Source organism: Daphnia pulicaria, chromosome 3 (assembly GCF_021234035.1).
Source record: "Daphnia pulicaria isolate SC F1-1A chromosome 3, SC_F0-13Bv2, whole genome shotgun sequence".
Taxonomy (NCBI): domain Eukaryota; kingdom Metazoa; phylum Arthropoda; class Branchiopoda; order Diplostraca; family Daphniidae; genus Daphnia; species Daphnia pulicaria.
Genome location: NC_060915.1, coordinates 4241470 through 4267720, shown reverse-complemented (window position 1 = coordinate 4267720; position 26251 = coordinate 4241470). Strand labels below are relative to the sequence as shown.

Genomic DNA, 26251 nt, shown 5'->3' with positions numbered 1-26251 from the left:
CATTTCTGTCACTTTGAAGTGATTTTCTATTCATCCATTGGGACTGGGAGGGTAAATTTTCATTTTTGAATGTCAACGGCCATATCACGTAGAACGCACCTGGTCTCGTCAGCTCCCAGAAGTTAAGTTACGTCGAGTCCCGTTAGTACTTGGAAGGGTGACCGCTTGGGAATACGGGATGTCGTTGGCGATGAATAGCTTGTTTTCAATAAAAAATTTCTTGAAATTTTTTTTCAATAACGATGGTTACCAGTCCAATTTCGTAGATGAAACATTTCAATGCCTTAGAGATAGGTTCAATTCATCTATAAGAATGATTCTGGATCAATTCCATTGAGAGTTTGTCAAATTTTATCGCGTTATTAATCGTGATGGTTACCAGTCCAAATTCGTAGATCAAAAATTTCAATGACATAGGGATAGGTTCAATTCATCTATAGGAATGATTCTGGATGAATTTCATTGCGAGTTTTTCAAAGTTGATCGCGCTTTTTATTCGCGATGGTTACCAGTCCAAATTCAATGAACAAACATTTCTGTCACTTTGAAGTGATTTTCTATTCATCCATTGGGACTGGGAGGGTAAATTTTCATTTTTGAATGTCAACGGCCATATCACGTAGAACGCACCTGGTCTCGTCAGCTCCCAGAAGTTAAGTTACGTCGAGTCCCGTTAGTACTTGGAAGGGTGACCGCTTGGGAATACGGGATGTCGTTGGCGATGAATAGCTTGTTTTCAATAAAAAATTTCTTGAAATTTTTTTTCAATAACGATGGTTACCAGTCCAATTTCGTAGATGAAACATTTCAATGCCTTAGAGATAGGTTCAATTCATCTATAAGAATGATTCTGGATCAATTCCATTGAGAGTTTGTCAAATTTTATCGCGTTATTAATCGTGATGGTTACCAGTCCAAATTCGTAGATCAAAAATTTCAATGACATAGGGATAGGTTCAATTCATCTATAGGAATGATTCTGGATGAATTTCATTGCGAGTTTTTCAAAGTTGATCGCGCTTTTTATTCGCGATGGTTACCAGTCCAAATTCAATGAACAAACATTTCTGTCACTTTGAAGTGATTTTCTATTCATCCATTGGGAATGGGAGGGTAAATTTTCATTTTTGAATGTCAACGGCCATATCACGTAGAACGCACCTGGTCTCGTCAGCTCCCAGAAGTTAAGTTACGTCGAGTCCCGTTAGTACTTGGAAGGGTGACCGCTTGGGAATACGGGATGTCGTTGGCGATGAATAGTTTGTTTTCAATAAAAAATTTCTTGAAATTTTTTTTCAATAACGATGGTTACCAGTCCAATTTCGTAGATGAAACATTTCAATGCCTTAGAGATAGGTTCAATTCATCTATAAGAATGATTCTGGATCAATTCCATTGAGAGTTTGTCAAATTTTATCGCGTTTTTTAATCGTGATGGTTACCAGTCCAAATTCGTAGATCAAAAATTTCAATGACATAGGGATAGGTTCAATTCATCTATAGGAATGATTCTGGATGAATTTCATTGCGAGTTTTTCAAAGTTGATCGCGCTTTTTATTCGCGATGGTTACCAGTCAAAATTCAATGAACAAACATTTCTGTCACTTTGAAGTGATTTTCTATTCATCCATTGGGACTGGGAGGGTAAATTTTCATTTTTGAATGTCAACGGCCATATCACGTAGAACGCACCTGGTCTCGTCAGCTCCCAGAAGTTAAGTTACGTCGAGTCCCGTTAGTACTTGGAAGGGTGACCGCTTGGGAATACGGGATGTCGTTGGCGATGAATAGCTTGTTTTCAATAAAAAATTTCTTGAAATTTTTTTTCAATAACGATGGTTACCAGTCCAATTTCGTAGATGAAACATTTCAATGCCTTAGAGATAGGTTCAATTCATCTATAAGAATGATTCTGGATCAATTCCATTGAGATTTTGTCAAATTTTATCGCGTTTTTTAATCGCAATGGTTACCAGTCCAAATTCGTAGATCAAAAATTTCAATGACATAGGGATAGGTTCAATTCATCTATAGGAATGATTCTGGATGAATTTCATTGCGAGTTTTTCAAAGTTGATCGCGCTTTTTATTTGCGATGGTTACCAGTCCAAATTCAATGAACAAACATTTCTGTCACTTTGAAGTGATTTTCTATTCATCCATTGGGACTGGGAGGGTAAATTTTCATTTTTGAATGTCAACGGCCATATCACGTAGAACGCACCTGGTCTCGTCAGCTCCCAGAAGTTAAGTTACGTCGAGTCCCGTTAGTACTTGGAAGGGTGACCGCTTGGGAATACGGGATGTCGTTGGCGATGGATAGTTTGTTTTCAATAACAAATTTCTTGACATTTTTTTTCAATCACGATGGTTACCAGTCCAATTTCGTAGATGAAACATTTCAATGCCTTAGAGATAGGTTCAATTCATCTATAAGAATGATTCTGGATCAATTCCATTGAGAGTTTGTCAAATTTTATCGCGTTATTAATCGTGATGGTTACCAGTCCAAATTCGTAGATCAAAAATTTCAATGACATAGGGATAGGTTCAATTCATCTATAGGAATGATTCTGGATGAATTTCATTGCGAGTTTTTCAAAGTTGATCGCGCTTTTTATTCGCGATGGTTACCAGTCCAAATTCAATGAACAAACATTTCTGTCACTTTGAAGTGATTTTCTATTCATCCATTGGGAATGGGAGGGTAAATTTTCATTTTTGAATGTCAACGGCCATATCACGTAGAACGCACCTGGTCTCGTCAGCTCCCAGAAGTTAAGTTACGTCGAGTCCCGTTAGTACTTGGAAGGGTGACCGCTTGGGAATACGGGATGTCGTTGGCGATGAATAGTTTGTTTTCAATAAAAAATTTCTTGAAATTTTTTTTCAATAACGATGGTTACCAGTCCAATTTCGTAGATGAAACATTTCAATGCCTTAGAGATAGGTTCAATTCATCTATAAGAATGATTCTGGATCAATTCCATTGAGAGTTTGTCAAATTTTATCGCGTTTTTTAATCGTGATGGTTACCAGTCCAAATTCGTAGATCAAAAATTTCAATGACATAGGGATAGGTTCAATTCATCTATAGGAATGATTCTGGATGAATTTCATTGCGAGTTTTTCAAAGTTGATCGCGCTTTTTATTCGCGATGGTTACCAGTCAAAATTCAATGAACAAACATTTCTGTCACTTTGAAGTGATTTTCTATTCATCCATTGGGACTGGGAGGGTAAATTTTCATTTTTGAATGTCAACGGCCATATCACGTAGAACGCACCTGGTCTCGTCAGCTCCCAGAAGTTAAGTTACGTCGAGTCCCGTTAGTACTTGGAAGGGTGACCGCTTGGGAATACGGGATGTCGTTGGCGATGAATAGCTTGTTTTCAATAAAAAATTTCTTGAAATTTTTTTTCAATAACGATGGTTACCAGTCCAATTTCGTAGATGAAACATTTCAATGCCTTAGAGATAGGTTCAATTCATCTATAAGAATGATTCTGGATCAATTCCATTGAGATTTTGTCAAATTTTATCGCGTTTTTTAATCGCAATGGTTACCAGTCCAAATTCGTAGATCAAAAATTTCAATGACATAGGGATAGGTTCAATTCATCTATAGGAATGATTCTGGATGAATTTCATTGCGAGTTTTTCAAAGTTGATCGCGCTTTTTATTTGCGATGGTTACCAGTCCAAATTCAATGAACAAACATTTCTGTCACTTTGAAGTGATTTTCTATTCATCCATTGGGACTGGGAGGGTAAATTTTCATTTTTGAATGTCAACGGCCATATCACGTAGAACGCACCTGGTCTCGTCAGCTCCCAGAAGTTAAGTTACGTCGAGTCCCGTTAGTACTTGGAAGGGTGACCGCTTGGGAATACGGGATGTCGTTGGCGATGGATAGTTTGTTTTCAATAACAAATTTCTTGACATTTTTTTTCAATCACGATGGTTACCAGTCCAATTTCGTAGATGAAACATTTCAATGCCTTAGAGATAGGTTCAATTCATCTATAAGAATGATTCTGGATCAATTCCATTGAGAGTTTGTCAAATTTTATCGCGTTATTAATCGTGATGGTTACCAGTCCAAATTCGTAGATCAAAAATTTCAATGACATAGGGATAGGTTCAATTCATCTATAGGAATGATTCTGGATGAATTTCATTGCGAGTTTTTCAAAGTTGATCGCGCTTTTTATTCGCGATGGTTACCAGTCCAAATTCAATGAACAAACATTTCTGTCACTTTGAAGTGATTTTCTATTCATCCATTGGGAATGGGAGGGTAAATTTTCATTTTTGAATGTCAACGGCCATATCACGTAGAACGCACCTGGTCTCGTCAGCTCCCAGAAGTTAAGTTACGTCGAGTCCCGTTAGTACTTGGAAGGGTGACCGCTTGGGAATACGGGATGTCGTTGGCGATGAATAGCTTGTTTTCAATAAAAAATTTCTTGAAATTTTTTTTCAATAACGATGGTTACCAGTCCAATTTCGTAGATGAAACATTTCAATGCCTTAGAGATAGGTTCAATTCATCTATAAGAATGATTCTGGATCAATTCCATTGAGAGTTTGTCAAATTTTATCGCGTTTTTTAATCGTGATGGTTACCAGTCCAAATTCGTAGATCAAAAATTTCAATGACATAGGGATAGGTTCAATTCATCTATAGGAATGATTCTGGATGAATTTCATTGCGAGTTTTTCAAAGTTGATCGCGCTTTTTATTCGCGATGGTTACCAGTCAAAATTCAATGAACAAACATTTCTGTCACTTTGAAGTGATTTTCTATTCATCCATTGGGACTGGGAGGGTAAATTTTCATTTTTGAATGTCAACGGCCATATCACGTAGAACGCACCTGGTCTCGTCAGCTCCCAGAAGTTAAGTTACGTCGAGTCCCGTTAGTACTTGGAAGGGTGACCGCTTGGGAATACGGGATGTCGTTGGCGATGAATAGCTTGTTTTCAATAAAAAATTTCTTGAAATTTTTTTTCAATAACGATGGTTACCAGTCCAATTTCGTAGATGAAACATTTCAATGCCTTAGAGATAGGTTCAATTCATCTATAAGAATGATTCTGGATCAATTCCATTGAGAGTTTGTCAAATTTTATCGCGTTTTTTAATCGCAATGGTTACCAGTCCAAATTCGTAGATCAAAAATTTCAATGACATAGGGATAGGTTCAATTCATCTATAGGAATGATTCTGGATGAATTTCATTGCGAGTTTTTCAAAGTTGATCGCGCTTTTTATTCGCGATGGTTACCAGTCAAAATTCAATGAACAAACATTTCTGTCACTTTGAAGTGATTTTCTATTCATCCATTGGGACTGGGAGGGTAAATTTTCATTTTTGAATGTCAACGGCCATATCACGTAGAACGCACCTGGTCTCGTCAGCTCCCAGAAGTTAAGTTACGTCGAGTCCCGTTAGTACTTGGAAGGGTGACCGCTTGGGAATACGGGATGTCGTTGGCGATGAATAGCTTGTTTTCAATAAAAAATTTCTTGAAATTTTTTTTCAATAACGATGGTTACCAGTCCAATTTCGTAGATGAAACATTTCAATGCCTTAGAGATAGGTTCAATTCATCTATAAGAATGATTCTGGATCAATTCCATTGAGATTTTGTCAAATTTTATCGCGTTTTTTAATCGCAATGGTTACCAGTCCAAATTCGTAGATCAAAAATTTCAATGACATAGGGATAGGTTCAATTCATCTATAGGAATGATTCTGGATGAATTTCATTGCGAGTTTTTCAAAGTTGATCGCGCTTTTTATTTGCGATGGTTACCAGTCCAAATTCAATGAACAAACATTTCTGTCACTTTGAAGTGATTTTCTATTCATCCATTGGGACTGGGAGGGTAAATTTTCATTTTTGAATGTCAACGGCCATATCACGTAGAACGCACCTGGTCTCGTCAGCTCCCAGAAGTTAAGTTACGTCGAGTCCCGTTAGTACTTGGAAGGGTGACCGCTTGGGAATACGGGATGTCGTTGGCGATGGATAGTTTGTTTTCAATAACAAATTTCTTGACATTTTTTTTCAATCACGATGGTTACCAGTCCAATTTCGTAGATGAAACATTTCAATGCCTTAGAGATAGGTTCAATTCATCTATAAGAATGATTCTGGATCAATTCCATTGAGAGTTTGTCAAATTTTATCGCGTTATTAATCGTGATGGTTACCAGTCCAAATTCGTAGATCAAAAATTTCAATGACATAGGGATAGGTTCAATTCATCTATAGGAATGATTCTGGATGAATTTCATTGCGAGTTTTTCAAAGTTGATCGCGCTTTTTATTCGCGATGGTTACCAGTCCAAATTCAATGAACAAACATTTCTGTCACTTTGAAGTGATTTTCTATTCATCCATTGGGAATGGGAGGGTAAATTTTCATTTTTGAATGTCAACGGCCATATCACGTAGAACGCACCTGGTCTCGTCAGCTCCCAGAAGTTAAGTTACGTCGAGTCCCGTTAGTACTTGGAAGGGTGACCGCTTGGGAATACGGGATGTCGTTGGCGATGAATAGTTTGTTTTCAATAAAAAATTTCTTGAAATTTTTTTTCAATAACGATGGTTACCAGTCCAATTTCGTAGATGAAACATTTCAATGCCTTAGAGATAGGTTCAATTCATCTATAAGAATGATTCTGGATCAATTCCATTGAGAGTTTGTCAAATTTTATCGCGTTTTTTAATCGTGATGGTTACCAGTCCAAATTCGTAGATCAAAAATTTCAATGACATAGGGATAGGTTCAATTCATCTATAGGAATGATTCTGGATGAATTTCATTGCGAGTTTTTCAAAGTTGATCGCGCTTTTTATTCGCGATGGTTACCAGTCAAAATTCAATGAACAAACATTTCTGTCACTTTGAAGTGATTTTCTATTCATCCATTGGGACTGGGAGGGTAAATTTTCATTTTTGAATGTCAACGGCCATATCACGTAGAACGCACCTGGTCTCGTCAGCTCCCAGAAGTTAAGTTACGTCGAGTCCCGTTAGTACTTGGAAGGGTGACCGCTTGGGAATACGGGATGTCGTTGGCGATGAATAGCTTGTTTTCAATAAAAAATTTCTTGAAATTTTTTTTCAATAACGATGGTTACCAGTCCAATTTCGTAGATGAAACATTTCAATGCCTTAGAGATAGGTTCAATTCATCTATAAGAATGATTCTGGATCAATTCCATTGAGATTTTGTCAAATTTTATCGCGTTTTTTAATCGCAATGGTTACCAGTCCAAATTCGTAGATCAAAAATTTCAATGACATAGGGATAGGTTCAATTCATCTATAGGAATGATTCTGGATGAATTTCATTGCGAGTTTTTCAAAGTTGATCGCGCTTTTTATTTGCGATGGTTACCAGTCCAAATTCAATGAACAAACATTTCTGTCACTTTGAAGTGATTTTCTATTCATCCATTGGGACTGGGAGGGTAAATTTTCATTTTTGAATGTCAACGGCCATATCACGTAGAACGCACCTGGTCTCGTCAGCTCCCAGAAGTTAAGTTACGTCGAGTCCCGTTAGTACTTGGAAGGGTGACCGCTTGGGAATACGGGATGTCGTTGGCGATGGATAGTTTGTTTTCAATAACAAATTTCTTGACATTTTTTTTCAATCACGATGGTTACCAGTCCAATTTCGTAGATGAAACATTTCAATGCCTTAGAGATAGGTTCAATTCATCTATAAGAATGATTCTGGATCAATTCCATTGAGAGTTTGTCAAATTTTATCGCGTTTTTTAATCGCAATGGTTACCAGTCCAAATTCGTAGATCAAAAATTTCAATGACATAGGGATAGGTTTAATTCATCTATAGGAATGATTCTGGATGAATTTCATTGCGAGATTTTCAAAGTTGATCGCGCTTTTTATTCGCGATGGTTACCAGTCAAAATTCAATGAACAAACATTTCTGTCACTTTGAAGTGATTTTCTATTCATCCATTGGGACTGGGAGGGTAAATTTTCATTTTTGAATGTCAACGGCCATATCACGTAGAACGCACCTGGTCTCGTCAGCTCCCAGAAGTTAAGTTACGTCGAGTCCCGTTAGTACTTGGAAGGGTGACCGCTTGGGAATACGGGATGTCGTTGGCGATGAATAGTTTGTTTTCAATAAAAAATTTCTTGAAATTTTTATTCAATAACGATGGTTACCAGTCCAATTTCGTAGATGAAACATTTCAATGCCTTAGAGATAGGTTCAATTCATCTATAAGAATGATTCTGGATCAATTCCATTGAGAGTTTGTCAAATTTTATCGCGTTTTTTAATCGCAATGGTTACCAGTCCAAATTCGTAGATCAAAAATTTCAATGACATAGGGATAGGTTTAATTCATCTATAGGAATGATTCTGGATGAATTTCATTGCGAGATTTTCAAAGTTGATCGCGCTTTTTATTCGCGATGGTTACCAGTCAAAATTCAATGAACAAACATTTCTGTCACTTTGAAGTGATTTTCTATTCATCCATTGGGACTGGGAGGGTAAATTTTCATTTTTGAATGTCAACGGCCATATCACGTAGAACGCACCTGGTCTCGTCAGCTCCCAGAAGTTAAGTTACGTCGAGTCCCGTTAGTACTTGGAAGGGTGACCGCTTGGGAATACGGGATGTCGTTGGCGATGAATAGTTTGTTTTCAATAAAAAATTTCTTGAAATTTTTATTCAATAACGATGGTTACCAGTCCAATTTCGTAGATGAAACATTTCAATGCCTTAGAGATAGGTTCAATTCATCTATAAGAATGATTCTGGATCAATTCCATTGAGAGTTTGTCAAATTTTATCGCGTTTTTTAATCGCAATGGTTACCAGTCCAAATTCGTAGATCAAAAATTTCAATGACATAGGGATAGGTTTAATTCATCTATAGGAATGATTCTGGATGAATTTCATTGCGAGATTTTCAAAGTTGATCGCGCTTTTTATTCGCGATGGTTACCAGTCAAAATTCAATGAACAAACATTTCTGTCACTTTGAAGTGATTTTCTATTCATCCATTGGGACTGGGAGGGTAAATTTTCATTTTGAATGTCAACGGCCATATCACGTAGAACGCACCTGGTCTCGTCAGCTCCCAGAAGTTAAGTTACGTCGAGTCCCGTTAGTACTTGGAAGGGTGACCGCTTGGGAATACGGGATGTCGTTGGCGATGAATAGTTTGTTTTCAATAAAAAATTTCTTGAAATTTTTTTTCAATAACGATGGTTACCAGTCCAATTTCGTAGATGAAACATTTCAATGCCTTAGAGATAGGTTCAATTCATCTATAAGAATGATTCTGGATCAATTCCATTGAGAGTTTGTCAAATTTTATCGCGTTTTTTAATCGTGATGGTTACCAGTCCAAATTCGTAGATCAAAAATTTCAATGACATAGGGATAGGTTCAATTCATCTATAGGAATGATTCTGGATGAATTTCATTGCGAGTTTTTCAAAGTTGATCGCGCTTTTTATTCGCGATGGTTACCAGTCAAAATTCAATGAACAAACATTTCTGTCACTTTGAAGTGATTTTCTATTCATCCATTGGGACTGGGAGGGTAAATTTTCATTTTTGAATGTCAACGGCCATATCACGTAGAACGCTCCTGGTCTCGTCAGCTCCCAGAAGTTAAGTTACGTCGAGTCCCGTTAGTACTTGGAAGGGTGACCGCTTGGGAATACGGGATGTCGTTGGCGATGAATAGCTTGTTTTCAATAAAAAATTTCTTGAAATTTTTTTTCAATAACGATGGTTACCAGTCCAATTTCGTAGATGAAACATTTCAATGCCTTAGAGATAGGTTCAATTCATCTATAAGAATGATTCTGGATCAATTCCATTGAGATTTTGTCAAATTTTATCGCGTTTTTTAATCGCAATGGTTACCAGTCCAAATTCGTAGATCAAAAATTTCAATGACATAGGGATAGGTTCAATTCATCTATAGGAATGATTCTGGATGAATTTCATTGCGAGTTTTTCAAAGTTGATCGCGCTTTTTATTTGCGATGGTTACCAGTCCAAATTCAATGAACAAACATTTCTGTCACTTTGAAGTGATTTTCTATTCATCCATTGGGACTGGGAGGGTAAATTTTCATTTTTGAATGTCAACGGCCATATCACGTAGAACGCACCTGGTCTCGTCAGCTCCCAGAAGTTAAGTTACGTCGAGTCCCGTTAGTACTTGGAAGGGTGACCGCTTGGGAATACGGGATGTCGTTGGCGATGGATAGTTTGTTTTCAATAACAAATTTCTTGACATTTTTTTTCAATCACGATGGTTACCAGTCCAATTTCGTAGATGAAACATTTCAATGCCTTAGAGATAGGTTCAATTCATCTATAAGAATGATTCTGGATCAATTCCATTGAGAGTTTGTCAAATTTTATCGCGTTTTTTAATCGCAATGGTTACCAGTCCAAATTCGTAGATCAAAAATTTCAATGACATAGGGATAGGTTCAATTCATCTATAGGAATGATTCTGGATGAATTTCATTGCGAGATTTTCAAAGTTGATCGCGCTTTTTATTCGCGATGGTTACCAGTCAAAATTCAATGAACAAACATTTCTGTCACTTTGAAGTGATTTTCTATTCATCCATTGGGACTGGGAGGGTAAATTTTCATTTTTGAATGTCAACGGCCATATCACGTAGAACGCACCTGGTCTCGTCAGCTCCCAGAAGTTAAGTTACGTCGAGTCCCGTTAGTACTTGGAAGGGTGACCGCTTGGGAATACGGGATGTCGTTGGCGATGAATAGTTTGTTTTCAATAAAAAATTTCTTGAAATTTTTTTTCAATAACGATGGTTACCAGTCCAATTTCGTAGATGAAACATTTCAATGCCTTAGAGATGGGTTCAATTCATCTATAAGAATGATTCTGGATCAATTCCATTGAGATTTTGTCAAATTTTATCGCGTTTTTTAATCGCAATGGTTACCAGTCCAAATTCGTAGATCAAAAATTTCAATGACATAGGGATAGGTTCAATTCATCTATAGGAATGATTCTGGATGAATTTCATTGCGAGTTTTTCAAAGTTGATCGCGCTTTTTATTTGCGATGGTTACCAGTCCAAATTCAATGAACAAACATTTCTGTCACTTTGAAGTGATTTTCTATTCATCCATTGGGACTGGGAGGGTAAATTTTCATTTTTGAATGTCAACGGCCATATCACGTAGAACGCACCTGGTCTCGTCAGCTCCCAGAAGTTAAGTTACGTCGAGTCCCGTTAGTACTTGGAAGGGTGACCGCTTGGGAATACGGGATGTCGTTGGCGATGGATAGTTTGTTTTCAATAACAAATTTCTTGACATTTTTTTTCAATCACGATGGTTACCAGTCCAATTTCGTAGATGAAACATTTCAATGCCTTAGAGATAGGTTCAATTCATCTATAAGAATGATTCTGGATCAATTCCATTGAGAGTTTGTCAAATTTTATCGCGTTTTTTAATCGCAATGGTTACCAGTCCAAATTCGTAGATCAAAAATTTCAATGACATAGGGATAGGTTCAATTCATCTATAGGAATGATTCTGGATGAATTTCATTGCGAGATTTTCAAAGTTGATCGCGCTTTTTATTCGCGATGGTTACCAGTCAAAATTCAATGAACAAACATTTCTGTCACTTTGAAGTGATTTTCTATTCATCCATTGGGACTGGGAGGGTAAATTTTCATTTTTGAATGTCAACGGCCATATCACGTAGAACGCACCTGGTCTCGTCAGCTCCCAGAAGTTAAGTTACGTCGAGTCCCGTTAGTACTTGGAAGGGTGACCGCTTGGGAATACGGGATGTCGTTGGCGATGGATAGTTTGTTTTCAATAACAAATTTCTTGACATTTTTTTTCAATCACGATGGTTACCAGTCCAATTTCGTAGATGAAACATTTCAATGCCTTAGAGATAGGTTCAATTCATCTATAAGAATGATTCTGGATCAATTCCATTGAGAGTTTGTCAAATTTTATCGCGTTTTTTAATCGCAATGGTTACCAGTCCAAATTCGTAGATCAAAAATTTCAATGACATAGGGATAGGTTCAATTCATCTATAGGAATGATTCTGGATGAATTTCATTGCGAGATTTTCAAAGTTGATCGCGCTTTTTATTCGCGATGGTTACCAGTCAAAATTCAATGAACAAACATTTCTGTCACTTTGAAGTGATTTTCTATTCATCCATTGGGACTGGGAGGGTAAATTTTCATTTTTGAATGTCAACGGCCATATCACGTAGAACGCACCTGGTCTCGTCAGCTCCCAGAAGTTAAGTTACGTCGAGTCCCGTTAGTACTTGGAAGGGTGACCGCTTGGGAATACGGGATGTCGTTGGCGATGAATAGTTTGTTTTCAATAAAAAATTTCTTGAAATTTTTTTTCAATAACGATGGTTACCAGTCCAATTTCGTAGATGAAACATTTCAATGCCTTAGAGATAGGTTCAATTCATCTATAAGAATGATTCTGGATCAATTCCATTGAGAGTTTGTCAAATTTTATCGCGTTTTTTAATCGTGATGGTTACCAGTCCAAATTCGTAGATCAAAAATTTCAATGACATAGGGATAGGTTCAATTCATCTATAGGAATGATTCTGGATGAATTTCATTGCGAGTTTTTCAAAGTTGATCGCGCTTTTTATTTGCGATGGTTACCAGTCCAAATTCAATGAACAAACATTTCTGTCACTTTGAAGTGATTTTCTATTCATCCATTGGGACTGGGAGGGTAAATTTTCATTTTTGAATGTCAACGGCCATATCACGTAGAACGCACCTGGTCTCGTCAGCTCCCAGAAGTTAAGTTACGTCGAGTCCCGTTAGTACTTGGAAGGGTGACCGCTTGGGAATACGGGATGTCGTTGGCGATGGATAGTTTGTTTTCAATAACAAATTTCTTGACATTTTTTTTCAATCACGATGGTTACCAGTCCAATTTCGTAGATGAAACATTTCAATGCCTTAGAGATAGGTTCAATTCATCTATAAGAATGATTCTGGATCAATTCCATTGAGAGTTTGTCAAATTTTATCGCGTTTTTTAATCGCAATGGTTACCAGTCCAAATTCGTAGATCAAAAATTTCAATGACATAGGGATAGGTTTAATTCATCTATAGGAATGATTCTGGATGAATTTCATTGCGAGATTTTCAAAGTTGATCGCGCTTTTTATTCGCGATGGTTACCAGTCAAAATTCAATGAACAAACATTTCTGTCACTTTGAAGTGATTTTCTATTCATCCATTGGGACTGGGAGGGTAAATTTTCATTTTTGAATGTCAACGGCCATATCACGTAGAACGCACCTGGTCTCGTCAGCTCCCAGAAGTTAAGTTACGTCGAGTCCCGTTAGTACTTGGAAGGGTGACCGCTTGGGAATACGGGATGTCGTTGGCGATGGATAGTTTGTTTTCAATAACAAATTTCTTGACATTTTTTTTCAATCACGATGGTTACCAGTCCAATTTCGTAGATGAAACATTTCAATGCCTTAGAGATAGGTTCAATTCATCTATAAGAATGATTCTGGATCAATTCCATTGAGAGTTTGTCAAATTTTATCGCGTTTTTTAATCGCAATGGTTACCAGTCCAAATTCGTAGATCAAAAATTTCAATGACATAGGGATAGGTTCAATTCATCTATAGGAATGATTCTGGATGAATTTCATTGCGAGTTTTTCAAAGTTGATCGCGCTTTTTATTCGCGATGGTTACCAGTCAAAATTCAATGAACAAACATTTCTGTCACTTTGAAGTGATTTTCTATTCATCCATTGGGACTGGGAGGGTAAATTTTCATTTTTGAATGTCAACGGCCATATCACGTAGAACGCTCCTGGTCTCGTCAGCTCCCAGAAGTTAAGTTACGTCGAGTCCCGTTAGTACTTGGAAGGGTGACCGCTTGGGAATACGGGATGTCGTTGGCGATGAATAGCTTGTTTTCAATAAAAAATTTCTTGAAATTTTTTTTCAATAACGATGGTTACCAGTCCAATTTCGTAGATGAAACATTTCAATGCCTTAGAGATAGGTTCAATTCATCTATAAGAATGATTCTGGATCAATTCCATTGAGATTTTGTCAAATTTTATCGCGTTTTTTAATCGCAATGGTTACCAGTCCAAATTCGTAGATCAAAAATTTCAATGACATAGGGATAGGTTCAATTCATCTATAGGAATGATTCTGGATGAATTTCATTGCGAGTTTTTCAAAGTTGATCGCGCTTTTTATTCGCGATGGTTACCAGTCAAAATTCAATGAACAAACATTTCTGTCACTTTGAAGTGATTTTCTATTCATCCATTGGGACTGGGAGGGTAAATTTTCATTTTTGAATGTCAACGGCCATATCACGTAGAACGCACCTGGTCTCGTCAGCTCCCAGAAGTTAAGTTACGTCGAGTCCCGTTAGTACTTGGAAGGGTGACCGCTTGGGAATACGGGATGTCGTTGGCGATGGATAGTTTGTTTTCAATAACAAATTTCTTGACATTTTTTTTCAATCACGATGGTTACCAGTCCAATTTCGTAGATGAAACATTTCAATGCCTTAGAGATAGGTTCAATTCATCTATAAGAATGATTCTGGATCAATTCCATTGAGAGTTTGTCAAATTTTATCGCGTTTTTTAATCGCAATGGTTACCAGTCCAAATTCGTAGATCAAAAATTTCAATGACATAGGGATAGGTTCAATTCATCTATAGGAATGATTCTGGATGAATTTCATTGCGAGATTTTCAAAGTTGATCGCGCTTTTTATTCGCGATGGTTACCAGTCAAAATTCAATGAACAAACATTTCTGTCACTTTGAAGTGATTTTCTATTCATCCATTGGGACTGGGAGGGTAAATTTTCATTTTTGAATGTCAACGGCCATATCACGTAGAACGCACCTGGTCTCGTCAGCTCCCAGAAGTTAAGTTACGTCGAGTCCCGTTAGTACTTGGAAGGGTGACCGCTTGGGAATACGGGATGTCGTTGGCGATGAATAGTTTGTTTTCAATAAAAAATTTCTTGAAATTTTTTTTCAATAACGATGGTTACCAGTCCAATTTCGTAGATGAAACATTTCAATGCCTTAGAGATAGGTTCAATTCATCTATAAGAATGATTCTGGATCAATTCCATTGAGATTTTGTCAAATTTTATCGCGTTTTTTAATCGCAATGGTTACCAGTCCAAATTCGTAGATCAAAAATTTCAATGACATAGGGATAGGTTCAATTCATCTATAGGAATGATTCTGGATGAATTTCATTGCGAGTTTTTCAAAGTTGATCGCGCTTTTTATTCGCGATGGTTACCAGTCAAAATTCAATGAACAAACATTTCTGTCACTTTGAAGTGATTTTCTATTCATCCATTGGGACTGGGAGGGTAAATTTTCATTTTTGAATGTCAACGGCCATATCACGTAGAACGCACCTGGTCTCGTCAGCTCCCAGAAGTTAAGTTACGTCGAGTCCCGTTAGTACTTGGAAGGGTGACCGCTTGGGAATACGGGATGTCGTTGGCGATGAATAGTTTGTTTTCAATAAAAAATTTCTTGAAATTTTTATTCAATAACGATGGTTACCAGTCCAATTTCGTAGATGAAACATTTCAATGCCTTAGAGATAGGTTCAATTCATCTATAAGAATGATTCTGGATCAATTCCATTGAGAGTTTGTCAAATTTTATCGCGTTTTTTAATCGCAATGGTTACCAGTCCAAATTCGTAGATCAAAAATTTCAATGACATAGGGATAGGTTTAATTCATCTATAGGAATGATTCTGGATGAATTTCATTGCGAGATTTTCAAAGTTGATCGCGCTTTTTATTCGCGATGGTTACCAGTCAAAATTCAATGAACAAACATTTCTGTCACTTTGAAGTGATTTTCTATTCATCCATTGGGACTGGGAGGGTAAATTTTCATTTTGAATGTCAACGGCCATATCACGTAGAACGCACCTGGTCTCGTCAGCTCCCAGAAGTTAAGTTACGTCGAGTCCCGTTAGTACTTGGAAGGGTGACCGCTTGGGAATACGGGATGTCGTTGGCGATGAATAGTTTGTTTTCAATAAAAAATTTCTTGAAATTTTTTTTCAATAACGATGGTTACCAGTCCAATTTCGTAGATGAAACATTTCAATGCCTTAGAGATAGGTTCAATTCATCTATAAGAATGATTCTGGATCAATTCCATTGAGAGTTTGTCAAATTTTATCGCGTTTTTTAATCGTGATGGTTACCAGTCCAAATTCGTAGATCAAAAATTTCAATGACATAGGGATAGGTTCAATTCATCTATAGGAATGATTCTGGATGAATTTCATTGCGAGTTTTTCAAAGTTGATCGCGCTTTTTATTCGCGATGGTTACCAGTCAAAATTCAATGAACAAACATTTCTGTCACTTTGAAGTGATTTTCTATTCATCCATTGGGACTGGGAGGGTAAATTTTCATTTTTGAATGTCAACGGCCATATCACGTAGAACGCTCCTGGTCTCGTCAGCTCCCAGAAGTTAAGTTACGTCGAGTCCCGTTAGTACTTGGAAGGGTGACCGCTTGGGAATACGGGATGTCGTTGGCGATGAATAGCTTGTTTTCAATAAAAAATTTCTTGAAATTTTTTTTCAATAACGATGGTTACCAGTCCAATTTCGTAGATGAAACATTTCAATGCCTTAGAGATAGGTTCAATTCATCTATAAGAATGATTCTGGATCAATTCCATTGAGATTTTGTCAAATTTTATCGCGTTTTTTAATCGCAATGGTTACCAGTCCAAATTCGTAGATCAAAAATTTCAATGACATAGGGATAGGTTCAATTCATCTATAGGAATGATTCTGGATGAATTTCATTGCGAGTTTTTCAAAGTTGATCGCGCTTTTTATTTGCGATGGTTACCAGTCCAAATTCAATGAACAAACATTTCTGTCACTTTGAAGTGATTTTCTATTCATCCATTGGGACTGGGAGGGTAAATTTTCATTTTTGAATGTCAACGGCCATATCACGTAGAACGCACCTGGTCTCGTCAGCTCCCAGAAGTTAAGTTACGTCGAGTCCCGTTAGTACTTGGAAGGGTGACCGCTTGGGAATACGGGATGTCGTTGGCGATGGATAGTTTGTTTTCAATAACAAATTTCTTGACATTTTTTTTCAATCACGATGGTTACCAGTCCAATTTCGTAGATGAAACATTTCAATGCCTTAGAGATAGGTTCAATTCATCTATAAGAATGATTCTGGATCAATTCCATTGAGAGTTTGTCAAATTTTATCGCGTTTTTTAATCGCAATGGTTACCAGTCCAAATTCGTAGATCAAAAATTTCAATGACATAGGGATAGGTTCAATTCATCTATAGGAATGATTCTGGATGAATTTCATTGCGAGATTTTCAAAGTTGATCGCGCTTTTTATTCGCGATGGTTACCAGTCAAAATTCAATGAACAAACATTTCTGTCACTTTGAAGTGATTTTCTATTCATCCATTGGGACTGGGAGGGTAAATTTTCATTTTTGAATGTCAACGGCCATATCACGTAGAACGCACCTGGTCTCGTCAGCTCCCAGAAGTTAAGTTACGTCGAGTCCCGTTAGTACTTGGAAGGGTGACCGCTTGGGAATACGGGATGTCGTTGGCGATGAATAGTTTGTTTTCAATAAAAAATTTCTTGAAATTTTTTTTCAATAACGATGGTTACCAGTCCAATTTCGTAGATGAAACATTTCAATGCCTTAGAGATGGGTTCAATTCATCTATAAGAATGATTCTGGATCAATTCCATTGAGATTTTGTCAAATTTTATCGCGTTTTTTAATCGCAATGGTTACCAGTCCAAATTCGTAGATCAAAAATTTCAATGACATAGGGATAGGTTCAATTCATCTATAGGAATGATTCTGGATGAATTTCATTGCGAGTTTTTCAAAGTTGATCGCGCTTTTTATTTGCGATGGTTACCAGTCCAAATTCAATGAACAAACATTTCTGTCACTTTGAAGTGATTTTCTATTCATCCATTGGGACTGGGAGGGTAAATTTTCATTTTTGAATGTCAACGGCCATATCACGTAGAACGCACCTGGTCTCGTCAGCTCCCAGAAGTTAAGTTACGTCGAGTCCCGTTAGTACTTGGAAGGGTGACCGCTTGGGAATACGGGATGTCGTTGGCGATGGATAGTTTGTTTTCAATAACAAATTTCTTGACATTTTTTTTCAATCACGATGGTTACCAGTCCAATTTCGTAGATGAAACATTTCAATGCCTTAGAGATAGGTTCAATTCATCTATAAGAATGATTCTGGATCAATTCCATTGAGAGTTTGTCAAATTTTATCGCGTTTTTTAATCGCAATGGTTACCAGTCCAAATTCGTAGATCAAAAATTTCAATGACATAGGGATAGGTTCAATTCATCTATAGGAATGATTCTGGATGAATTTCATTGCGAGATTTTCAAAGTTGATCGCGCTTTTTATTCGCGATGGTTACCAGTCAAAATTCAATGAACAAACATTTCTGTCACTTTGAAGTGATTTTCTATTCATCCATTGGGACTGGGAGGGTAAATTTTCATTTTTGAATGTCAACGGCCATATCACGTAGAACGCACCTGGTCTCGTCAGCTCCCAGAAGTTAAGTTACGTCGAGTCCCGTTAGTACTTGGAAGGGTGACCGCTTGGGAATACGGGATGTCGTTGGCGATGAATAGTTTGTTTTCAATAAAAAATTTCTTGAAATTTTTTTTCAATAACGATGGTTACCAGTCCAATTTCGTAGATGAAACATTTCAATGCCTTAGAGATAGGTTCAATTCATCTATAAGAATGATTCTGGATCAATTCCATTGAGAGTTTGTCAAATTTTATCGCGTTTTTTAATCGTGATGGTTACCAGTCCAAATTCGTAGATCAAAAATTTCAATGACATAGGGATAGGTTCAATTCATCTATAGGAATGATTCTGGATGAATTTCATTGCGAGTTTTTCAAAGTTGATCGCGCTTTTTATTTGCGATGGTTACCAGTCCAAATTCAATGAACAAACATTTCTGTCACTTTGAAGTGATTTTCTATTCATCCATTGGGACTGGGAGGGTAAATTTTCATTTTTGAATGTCAACGGCCATATCACGTAGAACGCACCTGGTCTCGTCAGCTCCCAGAAGTTAAGTTACGTCGAGTCCCGTTAGTACTTGGAAGGGTGACCGCTTGGGAATACGGGATGTCGTTGGCGATGGATAGTTTGTTTTCAATAACAAATTTCTTGACATTTTTTTTCAATCACGATGGTTACCAGTCCAATTTCGTAGATGAAACATTTCAATGCCTTAGAGATAGGTTCAATTCATCTATAAGAATGATTCTGGATCAATTCCATTGAGAGTTTGTCAAATTTTATCGCGTTTTTTAATCGCAATGGTTACCAGTCCAAATTCGTAGATCAAAAATTTCAATGACATAGGGATAGGTTTAATTCATCTATAGGAATGATTCTGGATGAATTTCATTGCGAGATTTTCAAAGTTGATCGCGCTTTTTATTCGCGATGGTTACCAGTCAAAATTCAATGAACAAACATTTCTGTCACTTTGAAGTGATTTTCTATTCATCCATTGGGACTGGGAGGGTAAATTTTCATTTTTGAATGTCAACGGCCATATCACGTAGAACGCACCTGGTCTCGTCAGCTCCCAGAAGTTAAGTTACGTCGAGTCCCGTTAGTACTTGGAAGGGTGACCGCTTGGGAATACGGGATGTCGTTGGCGATGGATAGTTTGTTTTCAATAACAAATTTCTTGACATTTTTTTTCAATCACGATGGTTACCAGTCCAATTTCGTAGATGAAACATTTCAATGCCTTAGAGATAGGTTCAATTCATCTATAAGAATGATTCTGGATCAATTCCATTGAGAGTTTGTCAAATTTTATCGCGTTTTTTAATCGCAATGGTTACCAGTCCAAATTCGTAGATCAAAAATTTCAATGACATAGGGATAGGTTTAATTCATCTATAGGAATGATTCTGGATGAATTTCATTGCGAGATTTTCAAAGTTGATCGCGCTTTTTATTCGCGATGGTTACCAGTCAAAATTCAATGAACAAACATTTCTGTCACTTTGAAGTGATTTTCTATTCATCCATTGGGACTGGGAGGGTAAATTTTCATTTTTGAATGTCAACGGCCATATCACGTAGAACGCACCTGGTCTCGTCAGCTCCCAGAAGTTAAGTTACGTCGAGTCCCGTTAGTACTTGGAAGGGTGACCGCTTGGGAATACGGGATGTCGTTGGCGATGGATAGTTTGTTTTCAATAACAAATTTCTTGACATTTTTTTTCAATCACGATGGTTACCAGTCCAATTTCGTAGATGAAACATTTCAATGCCTTAGAGATAGGTTCAATTCATCTATAAGAATGATTCTGGATCAATTCCATTGAGAGTTTGTCAAATTTTATCGCGTTTTTTAATCGCAATGGTTACCAGTCCAAATTCGTAGATCAAAAATTTCAATGACATAGGGATAGGTTCAATTCATCTATAGGAATGATTCTGGATGAATTTCATTGCGAGTTTTTCAAAGTTGATCGCGCTTTTTATTCGCGATGGTTACCAGTCAAAATTCAATGAACAAACATTTCTGTCACTTTGAAGTGATTTTCTATTCATCCATTGGGACTGGGAGGGTAAATTTTCATTTTTGAATGTCAACGGCCATATCACGTAGAACGCTCCTGGTCTCGTCAGCTCCCAGAAGTTAAGTTACGTCGAGTCCCGTTAGTACTTGGAAGGGTGACCGCTTGGGAATACGGGATGTCGTTGGCGATGAATAGCTTGTTTTCAATAAAAAATTTCTTGAAATTTTTTTTCAATAACGATGGTTACCAGTCCAATTTCGTAGATGAAACATTTCAATGCCTTAGAGATAGGTTCAATTCATCTATAAGAATGATTCTGGATCAATTCCATTGAGATTTTGTCAAATTTTATCGCGTTTTTTAATCGCAATGGTTACCAGTCCAAATTCGTAGATCAAAAATTTCAATGACATAGGGATAGGTTCAATTCATCTATAGGAATGATTCTGGATGAATTTCATTGCGAGTTTTTCAAAGTTGATCGCGCTTTTTATTCGCGATGGTTACCAGTCAAAATTCAATGAACAAACATTTCTGTCACTTTGAAGTGATTTTCTATTCATCCATTGGGACTGGGAGGGTAAATTTTCATTTTTGAATGTCAACGGCCATATCACGTAGAACGCACCTGGTCTCGTCAGCTCCCAGAAGTTAAGTTACGTCGAGTCCCGTTAGTACTTGGAAGGGTGACCGCTTGGGAATACGGGATGTCGTTGGCGATGGATAGTTTGTTTTCAATAACAAATTTCTTGACATTTTTTTTCAATCACGATGGTTACCAGTCCAATTTCGTAGATGAAACATTTCAATGCCTTAGAGATAGGTTCAATTCATCTATAAGAATGATTCTGGATCAATTCCATTGAGAGTTTGTCAAATTTTATCGCGTTTTTTAATCGCAATGGTTACCAGTCCAAATTCGTAGATCAAAAATTTCAATGACATAGGGATAGGTTCAATTCATCTATAGGAATGATTCTGGATGAATTTCATTGCGAGATTTTCAAAGTTGATCGCGCTTTTTATTCGCGATGGTTACCAGTCAAAATTCAATGAACAAACATTTCTGTCACTTTGAAGTGATTTTCTATTCATCCATTGGGACTGGGAGGGTAAATTTTCATTTTTGAATGTCAACGGCCATATCACGTAGAACGCACCTGGTCTCGTCAGCTCCCAGAAGTTAAGTTACGTCGAGTCCCGTTAGTACTTGGAAGGGTGACCGCTTGGGAATACGGGATGTCGTTGGCGATGAATAGTTTGTTTTCAATAAAAAATTTCTTGAAATTTTTTTTCAATAACGATGGTTACCAGTCCAATTTCGTAGATGAAACATTTCAATGCCTTAGAGATAGGTTCAATTCATCTATAAGAATGATTCTGGATCAATTCCATTGAGATTTTGTCAAATTTTATCGCGTTTTTTAATCGCAATGGTTACCAGTCCAAATTCGTAGATCAAAAATTTCAATGACATAGGGATAGGTTCAATTCATCTATAGGAATGATTCTGGATGAATTTCATTGCGAGTTTTTCAAAGTTGATCGCGCTTTTTATTCGCGATGGTTACCAGTCAAAATTCAATGAACAAACATTTCTGTCACTTTGAAGTGATTTTCTATTCATCCATTGGGACTGGGAGGGTAAATTTTCATTTTTGAATGTCAACGGCCATATCACGTAGAACGCTCCTGGTCTCGTCAGCTCCCAGAAGTTAAGTTACGTCGAGTCCCGTTAGTACTTGGAAGGGTGACCGCTTGGGAATACGGGATGTCGTTGGCGATGAATAGCTTGTTTTCAATAAAAAATTTCTTGAAATTTTTTTTCAATAACGATGGTTACCAGTCCAATTTCGTAGATGAAACATTTCAATGCCTTAGAGATAGGTTCAATTCATCTATAAGAATGATTCTGGATCAATTCCATTGAGATTTTGTCAAATTTTATCGCGTTTTTTAATCGCAATGGTTACCAGTCCAAATTCGTAGATCAAAAATTTCAATGACATAGGGATAGGTTCAATTCATCTATAGGAATGATTCTGGATGAATTTCATTGCGAGTTTTTCAAAGTTGATCGCGCTTTTTATTTGCGATGGTTACCAGTCCAAATTCAATGAACAAACATTTCTGTCACTTTGAAGTGATTTTCTATTCATCCATTGGGACTGGGAGGGTAAATTTTCATTTTTGAATGTCAACGGCCATATCACGTAGAACGCACCTGGTCTCGTCAGCTCCCAGAAGTTAAGTTACGTCGAGTCCCGTTAGTACTTGGAAGGGTGACCGCTTGGGAATACGGGATGTCGTTGGCGATGGATAGTTTGTTTTCAATAACAAATTTCTTGACATTTTTTTTCAATCACGATGGTTACCAGTCCAATTTCGTAGATGAAACATTTCAATGCCTTAGAGATAGGTTCAATTCATCTATAAGAATGATTCTGGATCAATTCCATTGAGAGTTTGTCAAATTTTATCGCGTTTTTTAATCGCAATGGTTACCAGTCCAAATTCGTAGATCAAAAATTTCAATGACATAGGGATAGGTTCAATTCATCTATAGGAATGATTCTGGATGAATTTCATTGCGAGTTTTTCAAAGTTGATCGCGCTTTTTATTTGCGATGGTTACCAGTCCAAATTCAATGAACAAACATTTCTGTCACTTTGAAGTGATTTTCTATTCATCCATTGGGACTGGGAGGGTAAATTTTCATTTTTGAATGTCAACGGCCATATCACGTAGAACGCACCTGGTCTCGTCAGCTCCCAGAAGTTAAGTTACGTCGAGTCCCGTTAGTACTTGGAAGGGTGACCGCTTGGGAATACGGGATGTCGTTGGCGATGGATAGTTTGTTTTCAATAACAAATTTCTTGACATTTTTTTTCAATCACGATGGTTACCAGTCCAATTTCGTAGATGAAACATTTCAATGCCTTAGAGATAGGTTCAATTCATCTATAAGAATGATTCTGGATCAATTCCATTGAGAGTTTGTCAAATTTTATCGCGTTTTTTAATCGCAATGGTTACCAGTCCAAATTCGTAGATCAAAAATTTCAATGACATAGGGATAGGTTCAATTCATCTATAGGAATGATTCTGGATGAATTTCATTGCGAGTTTTTCAAAGTTGATCGCGCTTTTTATTCGCGATGGTTACCAGTCAAAATTCAATGAACAAACATTTCTGTCACTTTGAAGTGATTTTCTATTCATCCATTGGGACTGGGAGGGTAAATTTTCATTTTTGAATGTCAACGGCCATATCACGTAGAACGCTCCTGGTCTCGTCAGCTCCCAGAAGTTAAGTTACGTCGAGTCCCGTTAGTACTTGGAAGGGTGACCGCTTGGGAATACGGGATGTCGTTGGCGATGAATAGCTTGTTTTCAATAAAAAATTTCTTGAAATTTTTTTTCAATAACGATGGTTACCAGTCCAATTTCGTAGATGAAACATTTCAATGCCTTAGAGATAGGTTCAATTCATCTATAAGAATGATTCTGGATCAATTCCATTGAGATTTTGTCAAATTTTATCGCGTTTTTTAATCGCAATGGTTACCAGTCCAAATTCGTAGATCAAAAATTTCAATGACATAGGGATAGGTTCAATTCATCTATAGGAATGATTCTGGATGAATTTCATTGCGAGTTTTTCAAAGTTGATCGCGCTTTTTATTTGCGATGGTTACCAGTCCAAATTCAATGAACAAACATTTCTGTCATTTTGAAGTGATTTTCTATTCATCCATTGGGACTGGGAGGGTAAATTTTCATTTTTGAATGTCAACGGCCATATCACGTAGAACGCACCTGGTCTCGTCAGCTCCCAGAAGTTAAGTTACGTCGAGTCCCGTTAGTACTTGGAAGGGTGACCGCTTGGGAATACGGGATGTCGTTGGCGATGGATAGTTTGTTTTCAATAACAAATTTCTTGACATTTTTTTTCAATCACGATGGTTACCAGTCCAATTTCGTAGATGAAACATTTCAATGCCTTAGAGATAGGTTCAATTCATCTATAAGAATGATTCTGGATCAATTCCATTGAGAGTTTGTCAAATTTTATCGCGTTTTTTAATCGCAATGGTTACCAGTCCAAATTCGTAGATCAAAAATTTCAATGACATAGGGATAGGTTCAATTCATCTATAGGAATGATTCTGGATGAATTTCATTGCGAGATTTTCAAAGTTGATCGCGCTTTTTATTCGCGATGGTTACCAGTCAAAATTCAATGAACAAACATTTCTGTCACTTTGAAGTGATTTTCTATTCATCCATTGGGACTGGGAGGGTAAATTTTCATTTTTGAATGTCAACGGCCATATCACGTAGAACGCACCTGGTCTCGTCAGCTCCCAGAAGTTAAGTTACGTCGAGTCCCGTTAGTACTTGGAAGGGTGACCGCTTGGGAATACGGGATGTCGTTGGCGATGAATAGTTTGTTTTCAATAAAAAATTTCTTGAAATTTTTTTTCAATAACGATGGTTACCAGTCCAATTTCGTAGATGAAACATTTCAATGCCTTAGAGATAGGTTCAATTCATCTATAAGAATGATTCTGGATCAATTCCATTGAGATTTTGTCAAATTTTATCGCGTTTTTTAATCGCAATGGTTACCAGTCCAAATTCGTAGATCAAAAATTTCAATGACATAGGGATAGGTTCAATTCATCTATAGGAATGATTCTGGATGAATTTCATTGCGAGTTTTTCAAAGTTGATCGCGCTTTTTATTTGCGATGGTTACCAGTCCAAATTCAATGAACAAACATTTCTGTCACTTTGAAGTGATTTTCTATTCATCCATTGGGACTGGGAGGGTAAATTTTCATTTTTGAATGTCAACGGCCATATCACGTAGAACGCACCTGGTCTCGTCAGCTCCCAGAAGTTAAGTTACGTCGAGTCCCGTTAGTACTTGGAAGGGTGACCGCTTGGGAATACGGGATGTCGTTGGCGATGGATAGTTTGTTTTCAATAACAAATTTCTTGACATTTTTTTTCAATCACGATGGTTACCAGTCCAATTTCGTAGATGAAACATTTCAATGCCTTAGAGATAGGTTCAATTCATCTATAAGAATGATTCTGGATCAATTCCATTGAGAGTTTGTCAAATTTTATCGCGTTTTTTAATCGCAATGGTTACCAGTCCAAATTCGTAGATCAAAAATTTCAATGACATAGGGATAGGTTCAATTCATCTATAGGAATGATTCTGGATGAATTTCATTGCGAGATTTTCAAAGTTGATCGCGCTTTTTATTCGCGATGGTTACCAGTCAAAATTCAATGAACAAACATTTCTGTCACTTTGAAGTGATTTTCTATTCATCCATTGGGACTGGGAGGGTAAATTTTCATTTTTGAATGTCAACGGCCATATCACGTAGAACGCACCTGGTCTCGTCAGCTCCCAGAAGTTAAGTTACGTCGAGTCCCGTTAGTACTTGGAAGGGTGACCGCTTGGGAATACGGGATGTCGTTGGCG

At 37.2% G+C, this 26251-nt stretch overlaps 50 pseudogenes; all 50 read left to right on the top strand.

Annotated features, from left to right (window-relative positions):
- Positions 1 to 71: 71 nt before the first annotated feature.
- On the top strand, positions 72 to 190 carry LOC124333122 (annotated as a pseudogene).
- Positions 191 to 602: 412 nt separating this feature from the next.
- Positions 603 to 721, top strand: LOC124333121 (annotated as a pseudogene).
- Positions 722 to 1133: 412 nt separating this feature from the next.
- On the top strand, positions 1134 to 1252 carry LOC124333120 (annotated as a pseudogene).
- Positions 1253 to 1665: 413 nt separating this feature from the next.
- LOC124333119 lies at positions 1666 to 1784 on the top strand (annotated as a pseudogene).
- Positions 1785 to 2197: 413 nt separating this feature from the next.
- Positions 2198 to 2316, top strand: LOC124333118 (annotated as a pseudogene).
- A 412-nt stretch (positions 2317 to 2728) lies between these two features.
- On the top strand, positions 2729 to 2847 carry LOC124333117 (annotated as a pseudogene).
- A 413-nt stretch (positions 2848 to 3260) lies between these two features.
- On the top strand, positions 3261 to 3379 carry LOC124333116 (annotated as a pseudogene).
- A 413-nt stretch (positions 3380 to 3792) lies between these two features.
- Positions 3793 to 3911, top strand: LOC124333115 (annotated as a pseudogene).
- Positions 3912 to 4323: 412 nt separating this feature from the next.
- Positions 4324 to 4442, top strand: LOC124333114 (annotated as a pseudogene).
- A 413-nt stretch (positions 4443 to 4855) lies between these two features.
- LOC124333112 lies at positions 4856 to 4974 on the top strand (annotated as a pseudogene).
- Positions 4975 to 5387: 413 nt separating this feature from the next.
- On the top strand, positions 5388 to 5506 carry LOC124333110 (annotated as a pseudogene).
- Positions 5507 to 5919: 413 nt separating this feature from the next.
- LOC124333109 lies at positions 5920 to 6038 on the top strand (annotated as a pseudogene).
- Positions 6039 to 6450: 412 nt separating this feature from the next.
- On the top strand, positions 6451 to 6569 carry LOC124333108 (annotated as a pseudogene).
- Positions 6570 to 6982: 413 nt separating this feature from the next.
- On the top strand, positions 6983 to 7101 carry LOC124333107 (annotated as a pseudogene).
- A 413-nt stretch (positions 7102 to 7514) lies between these two features.
- LOC124333106 lies at positions 7515 to 7633 on the top strand (annotated as a pseudogene).
- Positions 7634 to 8046: 413 nt separating this feature from the next.
- LOC124333104 lies at positions 8047 to 8165 on the top strand (annotated as a pseudogene).
- Positions 8166 to 8578: 413 nt separating this feature from the next.
- Positions 8579 to 8697, top strand: LOC124333103 (annotated as a pseudogene).
- A 412-nt stretch (positions 8698 to 9109) lies between these two features.
- Positions 9110 to 9228, top strand: LOC124333102 (annotated as a pseudogene).
- Positions 9229 to 9641: 413 nt separating this feature from the next.
- Positions 9642 to 9760, top strand: LOC124333715 (annotated as a pseudogene).
- Positions 9761 to 10173: 413 nt separating this feature from the next.
- LOC124333101 lies at positions 10174 to 10292 on the top strand (annotated as a pseudogene).
- Positions 10293 to 10705: 413 nt separating this feature from the next.
- Positions 10706 to 10824, top strand: LOC124333100 (annotated as a pseudogene).
- A 413-nt stretch (positions 10825 to 11237) lies between these two features.
- LOC124333098 lies at positions 11238 to 11356 on the top strand (annotated as a pseudogene).
- A 413-nt stretch (positions 11357 to 11769) lies between these two features.
- LOC124333096 lies at positions 11770 to 11888 on the top strand (annotated as a pseudogene).
- Positions 11889 to 12301: 413 nt separating this feature from the next.
- On the top strand, positions 12302 to 12420 carry LOC124333095 (annotated as a pseudogene).
- Positions 12421 to 12833: 413 nt separating this feature from the next.
- Positions 12834 to 12952, top strand: LOC124333094 (annotated as a pseudogene).
- Positions 12953 to 13365: 413 nt separating this feature from the next.
- LOC124333093 lies at positions 13366 to 13484 on the top strand (annotated as a pseudogene).
- Positions 13485 to 13897: 413 nt separating this feature from the next.
- On the top strand, positions 13898 to 14016 carry LOC124333714 (annotated as a pseudogene).
- A 413-nt stretch (positions 14017 to 14429) lies between these two features.
- LOC124333092 lies at positions 14430 to 14548 on the top strand (annotated as a pseudogene).
- A 413-nt stretch (positions 14549 to 14961) lies between these two features.
- On the top strand, positions 14962 to 15080 carry LOC124333091 (annotated as a pseudogene).
- Positions 15081 to 15493: 413 nt separating this feature from the next.
- Positions 15494 to 15612, top strand: LOC124333090 (annotated as a pseudogene).
- A 412-nt stretch (positions 15613 to 16024) lies between these two features.
- On the top strand, positions 16025 to 16143 carry LOC124333089 (annotated as a pseudogene).
- A 413-nt stretch (positions 16144 to 16556) lies between these two features.
- On the top strand, positions 16557 to 16675 carry LOC124333713 (annotated as a pseudogene).
- Positions 16676 to 17088: 413 nt separating this feature from the next.
- LOC124333088 lies at positions 17089 to 17207 on the top strand (annotated as a pseudogene).
- Positions 17208 to 17620: 413 nt separating this feature from the next.
- On the top strand, positions 17621 to 17739 carry LOC124333086 (annotated as a pseudogene).
- Positions 17740 to 18152: 413 nt separating this feature from the next.
- Positions 18153 to 18271, top strand: LOC124333085 (annotated as a pseudogene).
- A 413-nt stretch (positions 18272 to 18684) lies between these two features.
- Positions 18685 to 18803, top strand: LOC124333084 (annotated as a pseudogene).
- A 413-nt stretch (positions 18804 to 19216) lies between these two features.
- Positions 19217 to 19335, top strand: LOC124333083 (annotated as a pseudogene).
- A 413-nt stretch (positions 19336 to 19748) lies between these two features.
- Positions 19749 to 19867, top strand: LOC124333082 (annotated as a pseudogene).
- Positions 19868 to 20280: 413 nt separating this feature from the next.
- LOC124333081 lies at positions 20281 to 20399 on the top strand (annotated as a pseudogene).
- A 413-nt stretch (positions 20400 to 20812) lies between these two features.
- Positions 20813 to 20931, top strand: LOC124333712 (annotated as a pseudogene).
- Positions 20932 to 21344: 413 nt separating this feature from the next.
- LOC124333080 lies at positions 21345 to 21463 on the top strand (annotated as a pseudogene).
- Positions 21464 to 21876: 413 nt separating this feature from the next.
- LOC124333079 lies at positions 21877 to 21995 on the top strand (annotated as a pseudogene).
- A 413-nt stretch (positions 21996 to 22408) lies between these two features.
- Positions 22409 to 22527, top strand: LOC124333711 (annotated as a pseudogene).
- A 413-nt stretch (positions 22528 to 22940) lies between these two features.
- LOC124333078 lies at positions 22941 to 23059 on the top strand (annotated as a pseudogene).
- Positions 23060 to 23472: 413 nt separating this feature from the next.
- LOC124333077 lies at positions 23473 to 23591 on the top strand (annotated as a pseudogene).
- A 413-nt stretch (positions 23592 to 24004) lies between these two features.
- On the top strand, positions 24005 to 24123 carry LOC124333710 (annotated as a pseudogene).
- A 413-nt stretch (positions 24124 to 24536) lies between these two features.
- Positions 24537 to 24655, top strand: LOC124333075 (annotated as a pseudogene).
- Positions 24656 to 25068: 413 nt separating this feature from the next.
- LOC124333074 lies at positions 25069 to 25187 on the top strand (annotated as a pseudogene).
- Positions 25188 to 25600: 413 nt separating this feature from the next.
- LOC124333073 lies at positions 25601 to 25719 on the top strand (annotated as a pseudogene).
- A 413-nt stretch (positions 25720 to 26132) lies between these two features.
- LOC124333072 lies at positions 26133 to 26251 on the top strand (annotated as a pseudogene).